General features: G+C 37.6%; 1 pseudogene; it reads right to left on the bottom strand.

Moving 5' to 3' along the window:
* Nucleotides 1-15,552: 15,552 nt before the first annotated feature.
* Nucleotides 15,553-15,698, bottom strand: LOC129400291 (U2 spliceosomal RNA; annotated as a pseudogene).
* Nucleotides 15,699-23,198: the final 7,500 nt, after the last annotated feature.

Raw genomic sequence — 23,198 nt, 5'->3', positions numbered from 1 at the left:
GATATTTGTATACTCTGTCCACTTTCACTTAATGGCAATATATTGCAAGACTATAGAGCAATGTCTCATAAATGGTAATATATGGCAAAACTATGGTGCAACATCACAATCAGTATTAAAACAAGATGCTCAACACATCCTCACCACAAGGATTTATCTTGTTACCCTTTCAATTGCTACATCTTCTCTCCATTACTATTTGGTCATTTTAAGAGTGTTGAACAAATGAAGTCATATATGTAACCTGTGGGGATGCAGTACAGTTTAACCATTTACTCGTTGAAGGATATCTTACTGACCATGTTTTTGTATTATAAATTAACTTGCTATGAACATTCATGTACATGTTTTGTCTGAATGTAAGATCTTGTTTTTCTGGGATAAGTGCCTAGGAGTGCCATAGCTGGCTCATAGCAACTGTAGTTTCTTTAGAGACTGTTTTTTTCAGAATGACTGAGCCTTTTTACATCACTTTACATTCCACTAGCATTGTATGAACATTCCAGTCTCTGCACCCTCAGCACATTTGATATACTACTATTTTTAAGTGTTTTTAAGTTATCGATTTGTATTGATGTATTAATTTACATTGAATTAATGGTGAATAATGTCAAACTTCTATTGGGTTTTGAATTCAAAGATCTGTATGTCTTTTTTCACACTTTGTAACTAAGGAGACAAGTGTTTTAGTCTTTATGAGGTTAAATTGAGCAAATACACTTTTCTTTTTTTTATTTTTTGAGGGGAGCCATTTGCCAGTGCTCGGGGTTCCTTGAAATACCAAGGGTTAAACCTAGGACCTAGGGAAAAAAAGACCCTAGGACCTTGCTCATGCAGGGCAGGTGCACGGCCGCACAAGCTACTTCCCGGGCCCCAATTAATTGTTTTCATTCTCCAAATTATGCAAGGTACTATTTGTTGCTTGTTCAAATATAATTCAGAAAGCTTTTTATTTTCTCTAATTAAGTGTTATAATAGTGGGCTTCATAGAAAATAGACCCTTTTAAGTTAGAATTTCCTCTGGAGAAGGGTAAGTGGCAATGTTCAGTTACAGTTTGAACTCTGTTAAAATTAACTCTGTTAAATCCTTTGATTTCATCATAAGTTTACTCATTTGTCATTATGCAATTTAGCCAGGGCTGATTATTTAACTCTGAGACATAAAATGATGTCAAAGGATTATTAAGAGGGAATAATTTTCACTTGAAGGTTAAAGCAAATGTATTTTCTCTAAATTTCAAAATTGTTTACTTTTCATATTAGTACATTTTAAAACGTTTAACAACACAAGAGGATGAAAATTATTGGCAATGACCCTTAAAAATTGTCTTTAAATTGCAACCTGCAATTTTATAAACATCACATATTTTATATCTTACTATTTTCAAGTAAAGGACTTTGGGGGGGAGCAAGTATCCCCAAAGAAAGATGCTTATCAGTCATTCACATTGGAGAGTAACATAAGATCAAGGTAATAAAGTACTGACAGGAAAGGGAATGGACTAGAATTTAGGATATGGAAATTATAAAAATGAAAGATGAGAAAGACACACTAAAGAGGTGAAAAGAGAAAAATGGAGATTTAAATTCAACAGTTTTAGGACCCAGAGTGATTGCACAGTGCAAGATAGGATACTTGCCTTGTAGCAGCTGACCTAAGTTTGATCCCCAGCACCCCATATAGTCCTGAGTCCACTAGAAGTGATCCCAGAGCACAGACCAGGAGTAAGCTCTGAGTACTGCTAGTGTGTCCCAAAAAACAAATAAATAAATTTATTATTTAGAAATTATAAATAATAAAAATAAATATATTATCTACATTTGTATATTATATTTTATACAATAAAATAAAATATTATACAACAGCTCACCTGTCCTTGCAGCATACACACACTGATTTCCTAACAATGCTCTAGGTACTTCTCTACAACAGCTGTGAGGTGTGAATGTTCTAAAGGGATAGGAGATGGTTTCATTTTTCAGTGCACTATTGCAAACCCCAAGTCTTTAAAAAAAATTTATATTTGGAAAGGGGCTCACAAGCAGTGTTCAGGAGACGAGGTGACCCCCTACCAGAAACTTTTAGATAAGTAAGTAGGATGGGGGGTTAATTCAATTGTTCAAGGATGATATGATTCACAGGACCTGAGGTCCAGGGATTATCCAGGTCACTCTGGCACAGTTTGCGGTCTCTAGAACTTACCCGGTGATGTTTGGAAAAATTGTGCAGTGTTGAGGTTTGAATCAGGCTTGGCCACATGCAAGGCATACACTTTAATCCCTGTACTATCTCTATGCCCACTCCTGGAGTCCCAAGTCTTTGTTCTACTACTCTGTGCTACTATTTTGTGGGCAGTGTTTGGGGAAAAAATTGTGTGTGTATGTGTGTGTGCTTTTTGTCACATGCGTGCGCACACATGTGCGCATGCGTGCATGTGCACACCTACACACACGACTTCTGGATCATTACTAGAGCTTTCCACACACAAATGCTGTAGAATGAAAGTGGCATGTTTGTGAACTGTACTTCCAACAAGTAAGCAAGCTTGGTCATATGTCAGGGGAAGCAGCTGATGCTAGGGAAAGAAAGATGAATAAAACATACTTTTTGTTCCTAAGAAGGTATAAGTTGAGCAGTAAAGAACTGCATGACTCTGAAATGATCATTCACGGACCCTTCCAGGAAAGAGGTGCTTGTACTAAAATCTAGACATGTTTATGTTGCATGACTTTTTAAAAAGCAATGGAGTGTTTCTGAATGCTGTATCAAGCACCACTTTTTAGATGGGACCTGACTATGGGTAGAGGCAGAGGATTCCAGCCCTCATGACCTGTTCTGGTTTAGAGGAGGATGAATCTCCTAAGTGTGTGATTAACGTCTCACACTTGGATGGGGTAAAATAGCATAATCAGAAAACATAAAGGAAAACCCAAAAGGTGGTCTACAAAGTGGGTCAGTGTGGCCAGTAGTACAGGGGTTACGACACACGCTTTGTGAGCCCCTAGTCCTGTTTTGGAAGATAGTTATGCTCATCGCTATACCACCAATGCTGCCCCCTGATCCAGTTTTGATCCCCAGCACTTGATGGCCTTATTCTGAGAATTGAAGAGGATACCTTGGAGGATGGCAAACAGGACTAGCACAGTTAGCTGAGAAGGGGAATAACTTTCAAGTTTCCTGTTACTGCTTGAAACCCTTCTCCTTCAATGTGATGTAATAACAGAGAGATGAAGAGCTAGGAAAAAAAGAAATAAATATTTCAGATTTGAGTGGGTAGTGTTGATCTGGTGATTCCTTTCCCACAAGGCAGAGCTCAGCCTTGTATCTTAAAACCTTACTTGAATGAGGAGTTATAGACAGTCTCTGGAGCAAGGCAGCTATGTAAAATATGAACTATAAATCATGCTTTCTTTTGTAGCTATACTATCCTTTGAAACATTGGGTCTATCGCTGAAATCCTGGGTCAGTGAAGTTGCTGGTTTGTGAGGTGTAGAGAAAGATGTATTATCCCTACGCTTTGATCCTTTACAACCAGTGAAGGAGTACGGATGAAGGAAGGTCAGGGGCATGGCAGAAGATAAACAACTAAGTTAGACTACAAATGAAGGCAAGGACAGAGCAAAGAAAAGAGATGAAGGATTCAAGTTGATTAGGAACAAACAATAGCCAAAACCACAAACATCTTGCATTTTTCTAATGTGCTTAAACTTTATGTCCCTTTCTTGAATTATTCCTGTCACTCCTATGCTAACCAGATGACAAATGAGCTCTTTGGGGAGAACACCTTGTTGTGATGTGTTTTGTTTTGTTTTGTGTTTTTGCTTTTTGGTCACACCCAAGCAATGCTCAGGAGTTTTTCCTGGCTCTGCACTCAGGAATTACTCCTGGTGGTGCTTGGAGGACCATATGGGATGCTGGGTACCGAACCCAGGTTGGCCGCGTGCAAGGCAAATGCCCTACCCGCTGCTCAGTCTCCTGGGGAGGACACCTTGACTACAGGCTGGTGAATGGGAGCAGAAGTGATAAGTGAAGATAATGCACATAAAATTGAGTGGCTAGAGATGCTGGAAATGTGGAACTAAGAGGGGAGCCTATGACCACTCAGGAGCCACTTTTATGCCTGCTCCACATTGTTCTCTGACTTTTTTCCTTAACCTCATTCCATGCAGTGACTGAGTCTTCAGCTTTTTGTTGGTGATGGCTGGTACTATTAGTTAGATCACACGACACTTAGATTCTATGGATCCTAGGGGGAAATGTGAGCAAGGAGAAAGATGAGAGACCAAGCCTCCTACACCAAAATTTAGGGAGGAATACAGCTAGAAATGTTTTAATAAGAACTGATCACATTTGTAATAATTTTTAAATGGATGGGGGGAAGTGAGTCCAGAAGCTACAGGATGCAACATTTCTTGACATTGAATGGGCAGGAGGGGCAGGCGAGGCTGAGCTTTCTGACAGTGTCCACACAGGTTGGATGGACTTCAGCAGCTGAAGCTGCTTGTGCAGAGGCTTTTGGGAGATTTAAGAATGCAGATTAAAAAAGTGAGTGTTTGCGGAAAACAGAAATTGTGTGTGTGCATGTATGGGGGAAAAAGCATGCTCACACAACCGCACACACACACACAAATCTGCTTTAGGCATTCTTCTTTACAGTATAAACACAGGTCTCTAATACAAGTTTATACATCATTAGCTACTAAAAATATAAAGAAATATTTTTATCGTTGTGTAGGCAGAACATTTTTGCATCACTGAACTTGCCTATGCATGCTGGGTACTAATACCTTATTATTTCAAGGAGCCATCTCTTTCCTATTTTTTTTATATTTTAAAGCAGACTCTTTGAAGGTGCATATGAACTCGGTTTCCATAGCAATTGCAAGCATCACTGATAACCCAGAACCGCTAAGTTATAATGTACAGGCTACCCTATTAATGTGTTTCAAACTGCATTTCCACGAGACAACAGCTCAGTCACTGATGGATAAGGTCAGACCCCATCTCCAAACTTTAAATTAAATCAGGATAGATCAAAATGCAACAGAAGGAGTGTCCTTTTGGAAAATGCATTGTGTAAAAAATACATGTGTGTTGTGGAGACAAAAGTTACTTTAGTGGTTTGTAATGTCCATATAGAAATATCCTAAAACAGATACAACTTCTGGATTATTAAGGGCATGTCATAATTTTCTTTTGCTATTTATGAGCACTTTTCCCTTTTGTGGTAGCTCAGACTTTTAAGAAGCACATATTCCTTTGCCCCCAGAAGAGCAGGTGTGATGGTTATTTCTTAAGGTAACTGGAACACTAGTTTAATTATAATTTTTAACTCTTTAATTCATCCAAGTGCCATATTAGTTAAGAACTGGGACCTATCACTGGGCAATTTCTATTCTGGACAAGAGCATTTTTTTCAAAAGGGCATTGACGTCCACCATCCAAGGTTTTTATTCTTTTTCTTTATTTTTGTTTGGGGTGGGGGGTAGGCACAGACAGTGGTGTTCAGGGGTTAATTCCAGTTCTGCTCTCAAGAATTACTCCTGGCAGTGCTTGGGGGTCCATATGGGAACAAAGCCAGATTGGCTGCATGCAAGGCAAGCACCTTACCTGCTGTTCCGTTGCTCCAGTCCTGCCCAAGGTCTTGAAAGACCTTCATATGAATTTGTTTTGGTGAATAGGGTATTCTAAATGAAGAGTTGGACTCGGGGATATTGTAATTGTGTATATAGGTCAGATATAGGTAGGAGGGAGCTATGTGATGTCATACACAGGACAATATAAGGACTCTGAAAAGATTCATGTACCACACAGTGGGGAAGAAAGTCACCAACATTTTGTGTAGGAGTGTGGCATGATCATATTTCTGTTTTTGAAATACCATATGGCTGCAAGGTAGAGCCTGGAATAGAACAGCATTGGGAGGACAAAGATGGAGACGGGAGCACAAACATGTGACAGTGATTTCAGAAAGCTAATAATTACCATGTTCAAATATTGAAACTCTCCCTTTTCACTCCTAGCCAAGTCTACACACATCACATGTATCACACTCTATCACTACTACTCAAAGCTTGCTCTTCAGAATGAAATCATCAGGACTTCCTGAAAATTGATCAGATGTTTTTAATGGGTATAAATCCCCATCACCACATATGGTGTCCTGAGCCCAACCATGAGTGATCTCTGAGCACAGAGCCAGGAATAATCCCTGTGCTATACCAGATATGGCCTAAAGAACAAAACACAGAAAAAAGAGATGTTAACTCTTAGGTCTCAAACAGACTTAATCATCATCAATGGATTTGATGCCCAGTTCATTTTAACAAACTTCTTTTATGATTGTTAATTCTAAGGAACACTAGGGTACAGTACAGTTTAAAAATAAGTTAAACACTTCTATAAGGAAAACATCACTGTGTATATGATACACGGGCAATGTGTCTATAATTGCAGAAAAATTAGGCACACTGAATGTCAGCTCTAAACACATGTTTAGAAGCTTTGAGAGTAGTTGACTGAGCTATACACATTTACTTCCAGTTATACCTCCAGCTATATTCAACCTGTCCCCTCCTCTCCCCATGAAAATCTTTCTCTAGCATTTCTTCCTCACCTTCCTTTATAATTTTTCTGGATCTACCTGCAAACACACACACATACACACACACATACACACACACATGCACACGCACGCACACACGCATGCACATTGGTGCAGAGAACATTCCTGCTGCTAGCTGCAAGAGTCCCAGGACTTTTCCATATCTCCATCTTTACTTAGACTGTTTGATCCAGATTATACATCTTGCTGTCTTGGTTGTGTTTATTAACTCAGTTATCCACATTCAGTAAAATTATACCACAACTCCTAGCTAGTGTATATTATATGCCTTCCTTTGGAGAGACAAGAGTGTGGCAATTGATAGAAAATGAGCTGGAATTTTAAAATATAGAGATTTGAATCCAGAGTTTATCATCGATTACAATAGTTCACTATATGTTACCAGAGTTCACCATAGATTACTATAGTTCACTATAGTTTACTATATAACACAAAGTATAGGCACTGGAGTGATAGCATAGTGGGTAGGGCCTTGCACCCAAAAAGCCAAAAAAGGAAAAAAAACCACGAAGTACATTTTCATTATATTATTTATTTATTTATTTTTGATTTTTTTGGTCACACCCGGCGATGCACAGGCGTTACTCCTGGCGCTACACTCAGGAATTACTCCTGGCGGTACTCAAGGGACTATATGGGATGCTGGGAATCGGTAACCAGGGTTGGCTGCATGCAAGGCAAATGCCCCACCCACTGTGCTATCACTCCAGCCCCAGTATATTTTCATTCTGAGCCAGTTTTCTCTCAAAATGAAGATGCGAACAACAATTTCATTTGTAGTTGTTGAAATAATGAAATAAAAAGATGTTAGTAAAGCATATAACCTCTAACAAGTATTCAATGAATAGTAGCTTTTAATATTTTTCTTATCTACATATACACTCTTCAATCCGTTATGCTGATGATCATTTCTGTACTAGTATGAAATAATTCTGAAAGTCTGAATAATTCTGAAGTGCCTCCTGGCACTTCACTGAGGATCTCTTGGATAAGTGACCCTTGTTTACATGTTTGATGTCTTCCAGCACAGCGATTTATACTCAGTAGGTATAGAATGGAGCTGGCAAGTTGAACTTGAACACTTTTTCCTACTATGGAATTGGATTCAGTAATTCACCTGTGATTTTCCTACTCAAATATAGATCATTCCCTGGGGTTTCTCAGCCTTCAGTACTGTGAGCTATGAGGGGCAAAGATGAAGACAAAGTGGAAAGGTGACAGTCCCAAAAGGCAAGTCTTGAGTGGCAGCTGTTTCAAGTAACCTTTTCTTTGGGGATGCCGTTGGTGTTTTCATCACCACTAAATTGAAAAGAGATGAAATGGGAGGACAGCAAGCAGAATTTAGAGGTAAAGTCAGTTTACATTTTAATTTTAAAATGCATTGAAACTCCTAGGGCACCAGCAAGTTTATGAAATAAAGGCATTAATTCTGTTTTATGAATCCAAACCACAGGTGAGAGCTACACTGTTATATTTATAGCAGCGCATGACACTTGGTTTTCTCAAAATATTTCTAATACATTTTCCCTTCTGGATTTCAGGCATTAACTACTATCAACTTTGATAATAACATACAATTTTTAGATCTGGAAAGAGTCATAAAGACTCTTCGCTTCGTCCAGAGGTTCCCAAACTAACTGGGCTTCACCCACCCTTTTCAGAAAAAGAAAAGAACCTTATAACTCACCCTGGAAATATACCTTCTTTAAGGGAAGAATCAGAAGGTGTACCTTAATGAAACCCAAGGCTACTACTGCCCCAGTGGATCATTACTGTGTATTTCTCTTCCCCACAGCAAGGGGAAGAATTGCCCTCTCCTTTGTCCATTTACTTGACCTTATAGGCAAGATTTTCTCTCACAAGCAGCAAAGAGCAAATGATCTCCCCAGGTTTAAGATGCTCAGGAGAGGAATGTTTGTATATAGTCCCACTGTTTTGCCCCATTGAAGACTTTTCAAATTTATTTGGGGACTAGTCATCTATGGAGATTGTAGAAAACCCTTCAAGGAAGAGTCTATCTTGTCTTAGAAAACCTGACCACAGAGCATTACCTGAGACTCTCTCTAGCAGTTACTTCACCTTTTCCAGCTGTTGCAGGTGGGAGGCAAAGAAGGGGGTTTCTTTTAGAAGCATCTGAGCATAAGAAAATGCAGAAAATCAGAAAGACTGGTGCTGCATCTGGGAAAATATACTAACCTTGAATTCTTCTCCAGGTAACAGGTGACACTTTAGAAGCTATATGAAGTAAATTTAGCTGTACCTTTGAAGGGAGAAGAGTTGGGGAGTGGGTGGGAAACCAGGGACATTGGCAGTGGGGTTGGTGTCAGAACATTGAATTCCTCAAACAACTGAGGTATAAACAACTTGGTAAATAACGGTGTTATTAAAAAAAAGGGTTGTTTTTTAAAGAGAAATTCACTGAAGTTTTACTAAAGTCTGAATGTTATGTATGGTTTTGGTGTATCAACTCTAAGACTTGTATTCTTTCGGTACCCTGTGATAATAAGGAATAAAGTATATTCTAATTTTCTGTTCATTTCTTCTATGACAAAAATTCATATATATGTGATAATGGACTGGGGAAAATATGATGGAGAAGAACAGAAATAGTGTGCATACTATTTCTCATCACTTATTTATACAAAATACATGAATATCTCTGGTATATACAAAACTGCTTATATCACATTTATTTTCTTTCTGTTATAAACAAAATTTTATGTCTCAGAAGGTTTTGATTCTATTGTTCTGAAGCTTTGGAAAGAATATATATAAACATTCTAAAGTTTCTAATCATCATGAAGCATCACTGTATCACTGTATCACTCTCATCCAGTTGCTCATTGATTTACTTGAGCGGGCACCAGTAACATACGTCTCCATTGTGAGACGTGTTGTTACTATTTTTGGCATATGGAATACACCACGAGTAGCTTGCCAGGCTCTGCCGTGGGGGCAAGACACTCTCGGTTGCTTGCCGGGCTCTCCAAGACGGCCAGAGTAATCAAACCCGGGTCTGCCCTGTGCAAGGCAAACGCCCTACCCACTGTGCTATCACTCCAGCCAATCTTGAAGCATAAGAGAAAAAAATTAAAATAAAGAAAGTGAACAAAACAAAAGCTTTGCTTTGCTTCTAGAATCTGTATCCCTAATTTTTAATTCAAGGCCATAAATCAGTGTAACAAACTTCAAGGGAATATACTGTAGGTTTTGCCAGGTTTTTGACAATCTAGTCAGTTTTTAGTCTAATTCTTTTCAACTTTCAGCTTTGATGTCAATATTCTGATATTTCAACTCATCTGAGATCCAAAGAACAGTAGTGGTGTGAATTTTCCTAGGAAGTTCACCTGATGAGTTTTATTTTATAAGTTTATTTTTTCTAGAACACTCAAGAATTTGGAGGTGAATTCATAGATGTGGCATTTGCCTTTGTGTAAATCACTTTAATAAATAAATATCCTTGAGCTTGTAATTTTATATAAATTATGATCATAATGCATCAGTAATGCTAAATTTAAAAATCTTATCCATGTTCTTAGGGAGTTCCTTTAATTTGGGCAGATATTTGCTTGATAACTTCAATAAGTAGTAGCAAAAATTTAATAAGCCAATTTGAAGAAGCACAGGTAAAGGACATTGAACATCTATTTTTAAATAGATTACCTCTCCGAACTTCTGTCAATAGAATTTTCATAGGACTTTGGCTAGTGACTAAGGTAAATACAGAAAACTTTATATTTCCAAACTTAATCATCTTTACATGTATTAAAACATGGTATATTGAAAAATAATTAGAATTTGGAGTCAGAACTTATAAATTTGTGTCCAAGATCTATTTCTTATGAACTGAGTCTAAATGAGTCATTGATGCAATATAGTTTTTCTATCCATAAAAGGAAATAAGGGGAAATGATGTTAAAAACAATATAATTAGTAATAGTAATATTTCTTGAGTACTTATTATGTGTCAGGTATTATTCTAAGTGTTCACAAGTATTATTATTCTAAGTGTTCACAAGTATTATAATTTCTTATCACAATCCTCTGAAGTATTGTAATTATTTATCTTAGTTTACAGATAGGAAAATTTTGTACAAGAAAGATTAAATAGTTTATAGAAAATTAAGATAGCATTCAGCAAGTTAATCGGCAGCACCAGGACTGGAAATAAAGCAGCTCGGTTGCTTTACAATAGCCAGTATGACCTGACAGTCTTAATTTAAAAACATAATATGGTTCAGCCAATATATATATGTATATATATATATTATAAATATACATGAACTTTGTAAACTATTCATTGTGAAAAAGGTAACAGATCTTAATTGTGCATGATGAATAATATCAATAAGCATTTTAAAGTTTTCATAAACTTTTTAATCTTGAGTTACATATAATTTAAGCATAGAATAATTTTGGGGTAGACTCTGCCCACTTAAATTAAATTTTGAATGCCACAATAACTATTAGGGAAATAATTAAAATATGTAATTAATATGTAAAAATGATCACAAATAGCCTGACTTCTTCCTATTATTTTCTTTCTCATGGAGCAGGCTTCCGCAGTAAAATATTTAGCTAAAATAGATTCAGTCACCTTCTTCATAACAGGCTTTACTCCCTCTCCTCAATCACACTAAATTAAGAGTAAGGAAGTTTATAAAGTAATATATGTGTAATAGAACTAAATGGGGATAAAGAGCCAAGCCAAGGCTTCAGTAGAGATCTTAACAAATTTATGAAAGATTGGAAACATAAGGCATCATTTTGATAGATTAAATAGTCATAAGTCACTTATTGTTTTGAAAATGCATCATTAGTCCATTTCATTGTGAGAACATCATAGGCTATACTTCCATAAAGTTAGTTAAGCCTAGTACACACCTAGACTACAGACAGGCATCACCTTGCATATATGGTTTATTGTTGACCAAACCATTATAATATAGCATATGACTTTAGTGTTGCCTGCCATAGGTCAAACACAAGAAGGCAGAAGACAAAGCCACTAAACAGCCACTGAGGGGATAGATTTCTTTATAAAATGTTATCATATGCAAAGTGTTTCAATGTAAATTCAAAATTATTAATGAAAATACATTATTTAAAAGGGATAAGTTAATATAATAATAATAAAATAATAATACAGGTTAAAAATATCTGTATTATATGTAACACCACAAGTCCATGTGGAGAGCCTATGTTCAAACAGGAGACTATTGCTATATTAAAGTTGAAAGAGCTATAGCAATGTTTTTCAATCTTTTTCCAAACATGTTTAACCTTTTGAGCTTGTTCTTTTCTTTGGCCCCATTTCCTATTGATTGATCCCCTAATCTCATGCAGTGGATTTTATTGACACAATTTTCAGGTGTGTTCTCCTTAAAATATTCTGATGGCACACAGGAGAGTATTTTGATTACTGGTCTAGAGTACTATTATTATAGTTCTTGATAGTTGAAGTAAAATAAATCTCTTCTGAACTAAACTGTGTATGTTCTGCCTGCCTCCCTTATTTCTGTTCCTGTATCTTTCAAAATAAACATTCTACATAAATGAAACACCTTTCTTTTCAAGTGGAGAACGATCTACATAGCACCAGGTGAAATCAATACCAACTACTTTTAAAGAAATCAATCTGTTCACACATTTCTAAGCTTAATTGTACAACATAGGTTACATGGCATTTGAGAAAACCAACAACTCTTAATAGAAGAAGAAAATGTAGTTACTTTAAAAATGCCCAGGAGAAGAGAATTCATGGAAATAATTGCATTTATTTTTTAATTAATTAATTTATTTTATTTTATTAGTGAATCACCATGAGTTACAGTTACAAACTTATGAGCGTTCATGTTTGCATTTTGTTTACATCCCTCCACCAGTTCTCAGTCCCTCCCACCAGTGTTTCCAGTATCCCTTCCACCCTCCTACCCCACCCCACCTCTGTGGCAGGGTATTCCATTTTGACCTCTCTCTTCTTTTGGGTACTGTGGTTTGCGACAGAGGCACTGCATGGCCATCGTGTTTGGTCTATATTCTATGGAGATAATTATATTAAAAAACAATTTAAATTATTTAATATGATATAAAAATACATAAATGAAGAAAAATATGTTCTGAAAAGGTGGATGCAAGGTTAAAGAAACAATTTAAAATGAAAATTTGATTTTGTTAAAAATGTGAGAAAGAAAATGAACAAAAAATTAAGATATTGCAGATCACATATAGAAAGTTGAATATATATAATTGACGTAGAAAGATGGAGCAAGAAAACATAGAGGGGAGAAAATAATTAAGAAATATCAAAGAAAAAGTCCCAAAATTTTATAATAAGTTCATAACTTTAATTTTAAACAGTCCCATAATATCTAATAGGTTAATTAAAGAAAAGACACATAGCTAAAATTTTAAAATAATAAAGGCATGGCCATAAAACATTGGTTGGGTGAGAGGTCACTGGAGAATGGAAGAAATAAAATGACAGGAAATAATGTGAATCAAATTTCTGAAGAAACAGGTATATTTTTAGGGGGTCGGGTATCTGGGCCACACCAAGCTGTGGTCAAAACTTACTCATGGCTCCTTGCTCAGGGATCGCCCCTGGTGAGACTTTGAGAACCAGGTGTGGTGTCAGGGATCAAACTTAGGTTGGCTACATGCAAGACAAGTGCCTTTTCTATTATGCCATATCCCCATGAAGAAACTATATTTTCAACATAATATTCTATATACAACGAAAATTTTGATCAAGTTTAGAAGCCAAGAAAAATATTTTTGTCAAAGATTGAGGAAGTTACATAATTATATACACACATCTCAGAACAAACAAATGTTACTTGTGAATGTGGTTAAGCAAAATATAGAATAAAGGGTATCCAAGAATGATAAAAATAAAGGATTGAGAGCCAAGAAATATTACAATGAAATTTCAGGATAACAATTCTATAGCAAATCTCCTACATAATGTCAGTACTCTAAACAGACATATGAAGAATTTTCTTAAGCATATGGATTCAGTTTTTTTAAATGTATGATTTTTAAGTTTGGTGGTCTTAGAAATTAGATGAAAATATTTGCTGTACTTGTTAACAAGAAAATAATTAATTTAAAAGTCTAAAACAGAAAAGTGAATCAAAAGAATATGATTAACAAAAGCACAAAATGTAATGTAATTTTCATTTGTAGTAAATAAATTAACAAGGGCAAAAGATTTGAAAATGTTTTGAGAACAGTGGATCTGTAAAAGAATTATGTTCTAACAAGTATTATGACATTTTTAAATCTATAATATTATAAACTAAATGTCTAGTATATAAAAATAGTGTCACTTCCTATATATTATAGACACTGGAAGATTTTTTTTTTTTTTTGCTTTTTGGGTCACACCCTGCGATGCACAGGGGTTATTCCTGGCTCTGCAATCAGGAATTACCCCTGGCGGTGCTCAGGGGACCACATGGGATGCTGGAAATCGAACCCGGGTCAACCGCATCCAAGGCAAACACCCTACCCGATATGCTATCGCTCCAGCCCGGACACTGGAAGGTTTTCAATGAAATACATTTAACACTAAAGTTTTTTTTTTATTGTTTTGGGGGCCAAACCCAGTAGTGCTAGGGCTTACTTTTGGCTCTGTATTCAGGGACCATTCCAGGTGAACTTAGGGGACAATACGGGGTGCCAGGGATCAAACTTGGGTCAGCCATGTGCAAGGCAGATGCTCTGCCCACTGTACTATCTTTCTGGCCCAAACAATAAAGCCATTTTGTATATAATTTATTTAATCTTTATTGATGCAGAAGACATTCTTAGATCATGCATTGGTTGAAGGCAAAGACTATGACTATCTTGAAGAGACATTTAGGAATTGGACACTTTGTTCTGGAGGATAAAATCCAAAATGGAAGTCTTTATTTATGCACATACATCCAGAGGAACAGCATCACAGATATTAAAATTGCATAGCCGATAAAGCTCAATGGGTTAGAATGCAAGCTTTGTGTGCTAAAGACTCAGGTTTGACTCCTAACAGCACGATCACACCCCCACAAGCATTGCCAGGAATAACCACAAACACAGCCAGGAGTATCCTCTGAGCACTATTGAGTGGGTCCCTGTTGGGGCTGGACTGAGCTATCAGGGTGAGTCCGTGTAGACTGTAGGAACATAGGGACCCATGAAAATGAGCGAGATTTCTCATGTGTCCTGACTGGTTTAAATGAAGCTGAGCATTTTCCCCCTTCAATCTGCCTTCAGAAAATAATTTCAGTATATTGAAAGGGGCAGTTGTCCTTTTCTCACAGAAGCCTGGCTGGTCTTTGACATGCAGATCTCAGGTGCTAGCCAGGCTTGATCTTTGATGTTGTAGATTCTGGGCTCTGGCCCAGCCTAGTCTTTGGGATGCAAATTTCAAATGCCCAGTTTGTAGATTTCAGGTGTCAGCCCAGTTGGTCTTTGGGATGCAAACTCAAATACTAGTAGCCCAAGAAAAGTTTAGATTTGGGTTGAGTATTTCTTTCCTTAGGCCAAAATGCACAGACCTTCTGATACAAGGAAACAAAACATGTTTTGCTGCCTCAATGTTCTTTCTGTAACTTCTTTTGATGCTTTTGATGATGTATTGAGCCCTTTAGAGGTACCATAATCAATTAAAGGAGATTTCAGGGCTCTCTACCTTTGCCACAGGTCTGAAAGAACCTGGGCCCTCCATGACATAAATTTCTTTTGTGTTTCTTGTCTCAGCGCCTCCGATTGAACGAATATTCATGCAACAGGCCCCAAAAATAAAAGTCAAAAAGAAAGATTATTAGAGTTTGCTAAACAAGGACCTGAATTCTGAGTACTTACGCATAGTCCCCGGGGCTTTGTGGAGGTAGATACTGCACTCTAGAATATTCAACTCATAAATTCATTAGGAATAGAAAAGGAATGTTCTGGTTTAGCTTTAACCCATCCCACAATGCTGTATCCCAGTATACTTTCTAGCTGATTCTTGGGTGGAATAGGATTTTTATTAAACTGATAAGAACAGATACTACCTTGATCTTAACCAAAAGGCCAAGAAGTGATGAAATAGGAATTTTATTCAAGAAAATTCCATGAAGCATTAGAAATGACTTGGGAAGGACTTAGGGGTGTACATTTTGCAGAGAATGAGGAAACAATCCATCCATCTCTACTATGTCATTTTAAACTAGAACAGCTTCTCCCTTATCTGCATTTATAACCCCCTATTTGTCTGCATTTGAAGACATTTTGCTTTTGGGGAAAATAATTGCCACAAAATAGCAACTTAATCATAAGTTATTAGATTTCACAATCTCCCACATTGGAGTTTATGACATGTTGATTGACTTCTAGGCAGTATTTCTACTGCCTCTGATCCTGTTAATCACATGAGACTACACATAGCCATAAATACAGAATTATTGACAGAATCTTACTTTTTGGGGGGAGAAGGAAATTTGGGCCACAGCTGAGAGTACTCAAGACCTATTCCTGACCATGTGCTGAGAGGTAATTCTTGGCAGTGCTCAGAGGACCATATGTAATGTTGGGAATTTGTACCAGGGTTGGGCATATGCAAGGAAAGTCCATTATACCCTGTACTATCTCTCCAGCCCCAGGAGTCTAATTGTGAATCAGGAGTATACAGGAGCATTTCCCTGGACCATTTGGAGTTGTAATTTTGAGTTCCTTCTCTGGCACATTCTATACTTGGCTTGTTAAAATGATTCCAAGGCATACTTTGCTATGACATTCAATTGATCAGCACTCAATACATATCATCCATGTTTCTACTTTCTCTTCATTGAAGCTTGTCATAGATCCAAGTGTGGGGGGAGGGGTTCCCTTACCTACCACATACTTAATACCTTTACTAAAAGGACAGATTGAAGAGCAAGCTGAGCTCCTGCTTGTGGTAAGGCCTGGAAACAGAGCCTGTGAGGAACAGACCCAGAACAGACCACAGGAATTGATTTTGCTTTCTCAAGATTCTTTTTACAGGAATCTGCATCGCAAAATAACTGGTTTTTCTGCCCCTGAGCAAAGAACTCGGATACAGGCACCCGAAGTTGCAAGTTACGAGAAGGGTGGTAGTCAGACCAGATAACCAGATGTCTCTCACAAGACCCATGACTGCCCTAAAAACCAGGACATTCCTAAGCACTGACAAAAATGCTGATCTCTAAAACTATAGGCTAAGGAGTGATGTCCTTTTAAATGGATTGGTTAAGAAAGTATGTATTATTACAAATCTATTGGCTATGAAATGCGCGGGCTCTGCTGTAATGGCCGGGGAAGGCCTATACTATACAAGATCTCCTCTGGAGAAGCTCGTGGTCTTGCCCAACCTGCTGGACCTGCGTGTCCGAGTAGGCGGCTAGACCCTGGCTAGCCAGTCTTACAACAAACCCTGCTTGCTGTTTGCAGTCTCCGGAGTCTCTTTGTCATTAAAAGGAGATCTCCATCCATGCCCTAACAAGCCTAAGTAAGTTCACATGGATGTAGAAATCCTGCATGGGAGCCTTCTACCTTAGGTGATATGGGATTTGAGATGTTGGTGCCTGCTAAGCATGCTCGAGGGACCACAGGCACACCAACACTATTGCATACTCTGAAAGGTAAGCTCTGCCTACTTATCCTGAGACTTAGTTGGTGACCTGCTTCCTCTTGGAATTAGCACAAGCAAAAGAGTACCTCTCAGCAAAACAGAATTCACCTATTTCCTTGTGTGTGGCCTGCTTACTTGATTTTTTTGAGCTTTACTTTAAAACAGCCTGAGGGACATTTTCTCCATTTTGTTTTGTGTGTATTCTTCAAATTGTATCTTGGCCAGAACTACTCTTGATCTTTTGTGGTTTTATAATTCACAAGATGAACTGTGACCCTGAAAGATGAACAGAAATATCCTTAGGGTAAGCAAAGAGTATTATATATAGTAAACATGCTTCTCAGCACTGAAGCAAGGGGCCTCAGGAAGAAGGGCATACATTCTATCTTACTCATAGGGAAATGGGACCAAGAGGTGCAGAAGTATTAATACTTCAGGGCCTCCTTTAAATACAATAGATACCTTGGGGCAGTGAGAGGTATATTTATAAATGCTTTGGGGTTGAGAGTAAGATGTCAGGAAGAATATGTTTTCATTCCTCCAAATAGCCCATTGTCCTAACCTTACACAAGATCCAAGCCAAATTCTAAATATTTGATTTTACATGTCGTAGCTGGTGTTACCTAGGCAACAGAGTTTGAGGCCTAAAGCTTATGTGCTGAAACTTTACTGTAGAGAGAAAACTCAAGAAAACAGGGGTGAGGGAAAGTGTGAGTACTGATGTAGGAAAGGCAGAATTAAAACAAGAGAGGTTCTGCTTCCAATTTAGTCACCACGTTTACAACAAATGGAGGCCATTTCCAGGTCTGTTTAGTCGCCTTCAGAAAAGTTGCATCAATCTCAAAGAAGTCAATCATGGTGGAAGAAAAGTTATCCTTTCACTCACTCCTGTACATCTGCACTTGTTCATTAGGCAACGTTTTCTTTGTGGAGGATTAAATTTCCCTCATACACCTGTTGCATCAGAGGGCCCTTAGGTGGTCATTCCTACTATTGCTGGGAATGTGGGCTGCTGATGACTCATAGTGATCATTCTCAGGAAATTGTCCTACACCAACAGAGGTCAACAATAATCTATCTCCCCTTGGTAAAAGATCACATGTTCAATATTTATGCTTTGCTGGTAATTCAGTCTCTACCACAACTACTCAAGTCTGCCATTATAATGTGAAAGCATCCAGAGATAATACATAATTGAATAAGTGTGGCTGTCTTCCAATAAATTTAATTTACTAAAAGATGCCTTTAACATATTTTGCCAATCTATGTCAAGACTGAAATGAGCTACTTTACTTGGCAACATGCCCCTTCTCAGGGATAGTACATATTCAATGACTCATTGATTTGGGGAGGGTTGGATTGTGGTGCTGAACCCAGTCCCATATCATTGCAATAAATGAGAACATCTCTACAGGAGAATCCCTTGTCCAGAAAGAGCTGACCATGGTTAAGGTTTTTGCTGTGATTATGTTGAATGTGTCATTTTCCCCCTATACCCAGTTAGGCTTGTTTAACTGCCCTAGAGGGATTGCTTTGGTATGAGTTCCTAACTTCCTGGATGCAAACATTCTCTCAGAATCTGCTTCCTGTTACTCCAGACCTAAGACACTCCTTACAACATAAATGAGATTGCTCCGAACAGCTGATGGGGAAGCCAGAGCCCCAGGATTCTACCCTATTCGGTGTGTAAGTGGTGTGCTTCTCTCTTTGTTAACTGGTCTCCAACATGGACAGAGTTATAACAGTAACTAGATGGATCCATGATCATAAAAATAAGACAAGTCATTGCTAGGTCTACTCTAGAAAGCAAAGTAGGCTGAGGTTATGATGTGCAGCTCAAGCTGAACCTGCTACTTAGAATTTAAAGTGGAGCTACTATGCATCATTGGAACATCCGTGTCTTCCTGTATCACTATTTTTCTTCTCTCCCTCACTTCTTATTCCCTCCCTTCTTTCTCCCCCTCCCCTTTTCTGTTGTTGTTATATTTGTTGTATTTGTTTTCTCCAAGAACCACGCTTATACACATGTCTGGTTGTTGTGTTTGCATATTTTTAGCTATGTGATCACTGAGGTGGGAGTTGCACATAAGGCCATACAGCTCACACACTTGGTCAGGTACACACCAAGGTTTGTCCTCCTTTAGTTGTGGTGCTTGCACACACACATTTTCTGGAGATCACTTTCTTTATTGAGGCAAGTACATTGTGGTTGTGGTGCTCTCCTGAAGTCACCAGTACTCACACATGTGCTCACCCAAGTTTGCATTTTATGGCTAGGATACTTGTACATCTCTTTAGTTGTGTTTGCCAAGGCTCACAGCCCCCTTCCTTTGCCTGCGGTGCTTACACATCTGACTGTGTTATAGCTGGAAATTGCTTGTGGTACAAGGGATTGAAGACACCCAGCTGCCAGGTCCAAACAGCAGAGCTGCTGACGTCATGCTCAGCACATATTGGAAGACTGGGTATTTTACTTGGCACTGTGTTCTCAAGCTGGATGTTCTAGACCCACCTTCCTCTCTTTCAATTTTATTGTCCTCTCTTTCTCTTCATTGTTTCCCCCTCTGCCCTTCTCTTTATTTCCCTTTCCTTTCCCTCATTTCTTAGCAGCTATAGCATTTAAGGAATCACAGACTTGATGGAGAAAGGGATACATGGAAAGGAAACTAAAATTATGCACAACATTTTACTTAAGGAGAAGTGAAAGAGGTAATTCTGAATTTGCTATTTACCAGCTCTATGACCTTATAAATGTCACTATCCTCAACCATAATACAGAGACAGTAATATCTGATGTTTCCATTTAATTAACAGGGCATTGTGCCAAAATTATAGAACAGATATAGAAATAGAAGCATTTTACATGTGTTTTTATGTGCATGGATTAAACCTATTAAAAATAAAAAGGTTTTCACAAGATGTCAGTCACTCAGACCACACCTTCTTGTCCTCCCTGAACCCTTTCTGATGTGTTTTTGTGAATCTAAATCAGTCAAAAATAAGACTGCAAGAAATTCATGTGTCAGGAATTCTCACTAATGTTTCTTTGGTCCCCTGAGGTGCTAGACACATGTGCCTTGAGCAGCACATAGACTCTTTCCTTTTTTGAAAATTAATTGATTAATTTTGGCTTTTGGGGTCGCACTTCATGGTACTCAGGGGTTACTCCTGCTACTGCACTCAGGAATTACTCCTGGCAGTGCTGGGGGATCATATGGGATGCTGGAAATCAAATTGGGGTCGGCTGCATGAAAGGCAAACACCCTACCCACTGTACTATCACTCCGGCCCCCAGCACATAGATTCTTGCCTGTACCTTGTAGCTGTCCTTGGGTGCAGAGCATTAGGAACCCCACCATCACTGAACCTCTTAGAATCTGAAAGACTTCCTAAAGTTAGAAGCAAGTAGCAGCAATACGTAATAACTCTACTCATTATTACATATTTTAGCAGAAAATTATGGATTTTGAAGATTTATTTTAATAATCTGGGTTTAAAACATTTCCTTTGTTAATTAACAAATTATTATTCAGTAATGTTAAAGACAACTTCTAGATGCCCCCAGATATAAGTATAGAACCAAAGGTTGGGGGGCACTGGAGGCAGAGACATGCATAAAACCAACACCAGACTTTAAAAAAAAATATATCATAAAGTTTCTTAGAAGGTTTTTCCAAAAGATGCCTTGTCTTTGGTGTGCTGTTACAGCCTAAGGACTCTGAGAAATTACTGCTTGTTTCAGTTTAGGTCAGGCAGATGCAGACTCTGAGACAAGAGTGAATATACCTAGTTATTTGGGAAGTGATCCAAAGGATCATAGCAAAGCAGGAAATAAAGAAAGTGTAACTTCTAAGGATAACTGGAAAATAATTTCTCCTTCATTTTGGTGAAGTAAGCCACCATGTTGGAGAGGTTCACATAGAAGAGGTTCCACATAGGAAGGGGAAATAGCCTCTCTGGCCATAAACTCTCAAGAAATTGAATCCTACTACATGGATCTGCATCTATATGCAGAACCTTCCTCAATCAAGCCTTGCAAGAGTTCTTCCCTGGCCAACACCAAGACCTTATAAGAGACCATAAAGCATATTACCCAGAGAAGCCCTGCTGAATTCCTGGTCTATGTGGTCTCAATCTGACCATGGTCTTGGAAACTAATCTAATATGTTTGTGTTATTTTAAGTTTTAAGTTTTTAAATGCCTAACTCATTTAACTATATGAGTTATCTATTGCTGTGTAAATTTGTCAAAATGGTACACAGCAATAGATAACTAATATAGTATCCTAGGAGGAAGCATTCTATGAGGATTAGTCAAGGTGCAATATTAGCTTTGATGACTGTTGAGAAATGTTCATATTAAATGAAAAGCACCTGAAGAATGAAACAAATTGGATGTCAGGTGCAGATATGATTACTTGGAGAAACTTAAAGGATACTGAAATGCCAGGGCAAAGACATTTTCAGGTAATTGCAATTGAAAATTCTCAGCTACAAGAATGTGCAACAAGAATGTGTGATTTCATGTTTCAGGATTTATTAAACAGCAGAAAAAGAAAGTCATTTTCACAATTATTTGCACATAGTAGGACTTCCACAGATGATTTGAAATTGCCATTTACTATGAAGAGTTGTTATAATCTATTAGGGATTAGGCGAAACAAAGTTTTCTCAAACCCTGTACATTCTATGAGAGTTACTGAGGAAAGGGAAGTGTAATTGTAAAGGTAATGTATGTTGGTTACTTGTTCCAGACTAACCCAAGAAGGAAGAACAGATCTAGCCCTTTTATGAACACAGGAGACTCAACAACACAACATCCTAACAAAGATAGTAAAATTAGAGTTGCTTTTTCTACACATGATATACTACTGAGACCTCATGCATGAAACAGTGACTCAAATCTGAGAAATATCTGGCACAGATTTCAGCACAATGAGTTAGTATAACTTTACTCAAGGTTTTTTTTTCAGCCACAGAAACCAGTAACAATGAATATGCTGCCATAGAATATAGTAGCCAGGATACATTAGTAAGCTGTATTATATGCTTTCTGGGGGAAAGAAAGAAAAAAGGGGAGTTTTCCCATGTAATCCTTACATTCTACCTATAGGTTGAATACAGTCTTTTCTATTTTTTGCTGCTTTAAACATTTTGTGATGTTTATATTTCCAATACAGAGTTCTTAGAATAAGTTACAAAATATTGACTCTTTATTTAGCCTCATGAGGAATTTTAAGATTACAGCATATATGGCATCCATGGGTAATATAAGGCTAGAAGATAAGCTGAGGGAGAACATTCTAAACCCTGGAATATAGGGTTTTATTCCACCTCTAAGTACTAAGACTAGGAAAGCCTATTTATTAAAAAGCTTAAAAAATATGGTTTCTTATATATGAAATCACTGTACTGGGTCTTCCAGAATAATCAAAGACATAGATAAAAGAGCTTAGTAAGCATCCAAATAGTGGAACTAACTCTATCAAAACACTATGGGATAGAACAATTGGTGGGAAATCATTCCCAAAACAATTGATTTTTCCATGCATTCAGCAACTGCCTAATAGTTACACCCATTATCTTAAAGGACAAAATATACTCCAACATATAAACCTGAATGTGCCTTATAATAGCTACAATTTCAGAGAAAAGAGCCCTTATTTTAAAGATGGATTCTTAAAGCTGCTTGTGATGTTTGAGTTACACTAATGGCTGAGGGAAGATCTGGCTTTGGTAATGGCATTTTTTGGAAGGGGCATAGAAATGCTACTTAATAACCCACATCTTTTTTCTTACTCTATACTATTCTTGCAGCTAAAGGTAGGGGATAAACGTGTAGAGGGAATTAAAATGATCAAACACACAAAATTGAATCATGGAGAACTGCAGCAAACAGGGCCCTTTTGATACTGAGTACTGAATCATCTTCTTATCCACTATTACTTGTAACAT

This window comes from Sorex araneus, chromosome X (genome assembly GCF_027595985.1).
Source record: "Sorex araneus isolate mSorAra2 chromosome X, mSorAra2.pri, whole genome shotgun sequence".
Classification (NCBI taxonomy): domain Eukaryota; kingdom Metazoa; phylum Chordata; class Mammalia; order Eulipotyphla; family Soricidae; genus Sorex; species Sorex araneus.
The sequence above is the reverse complement of the archived record's forward strand: the minus strand, read 5'-3'. Positions and strand labels throughout refer to the sequence as shown.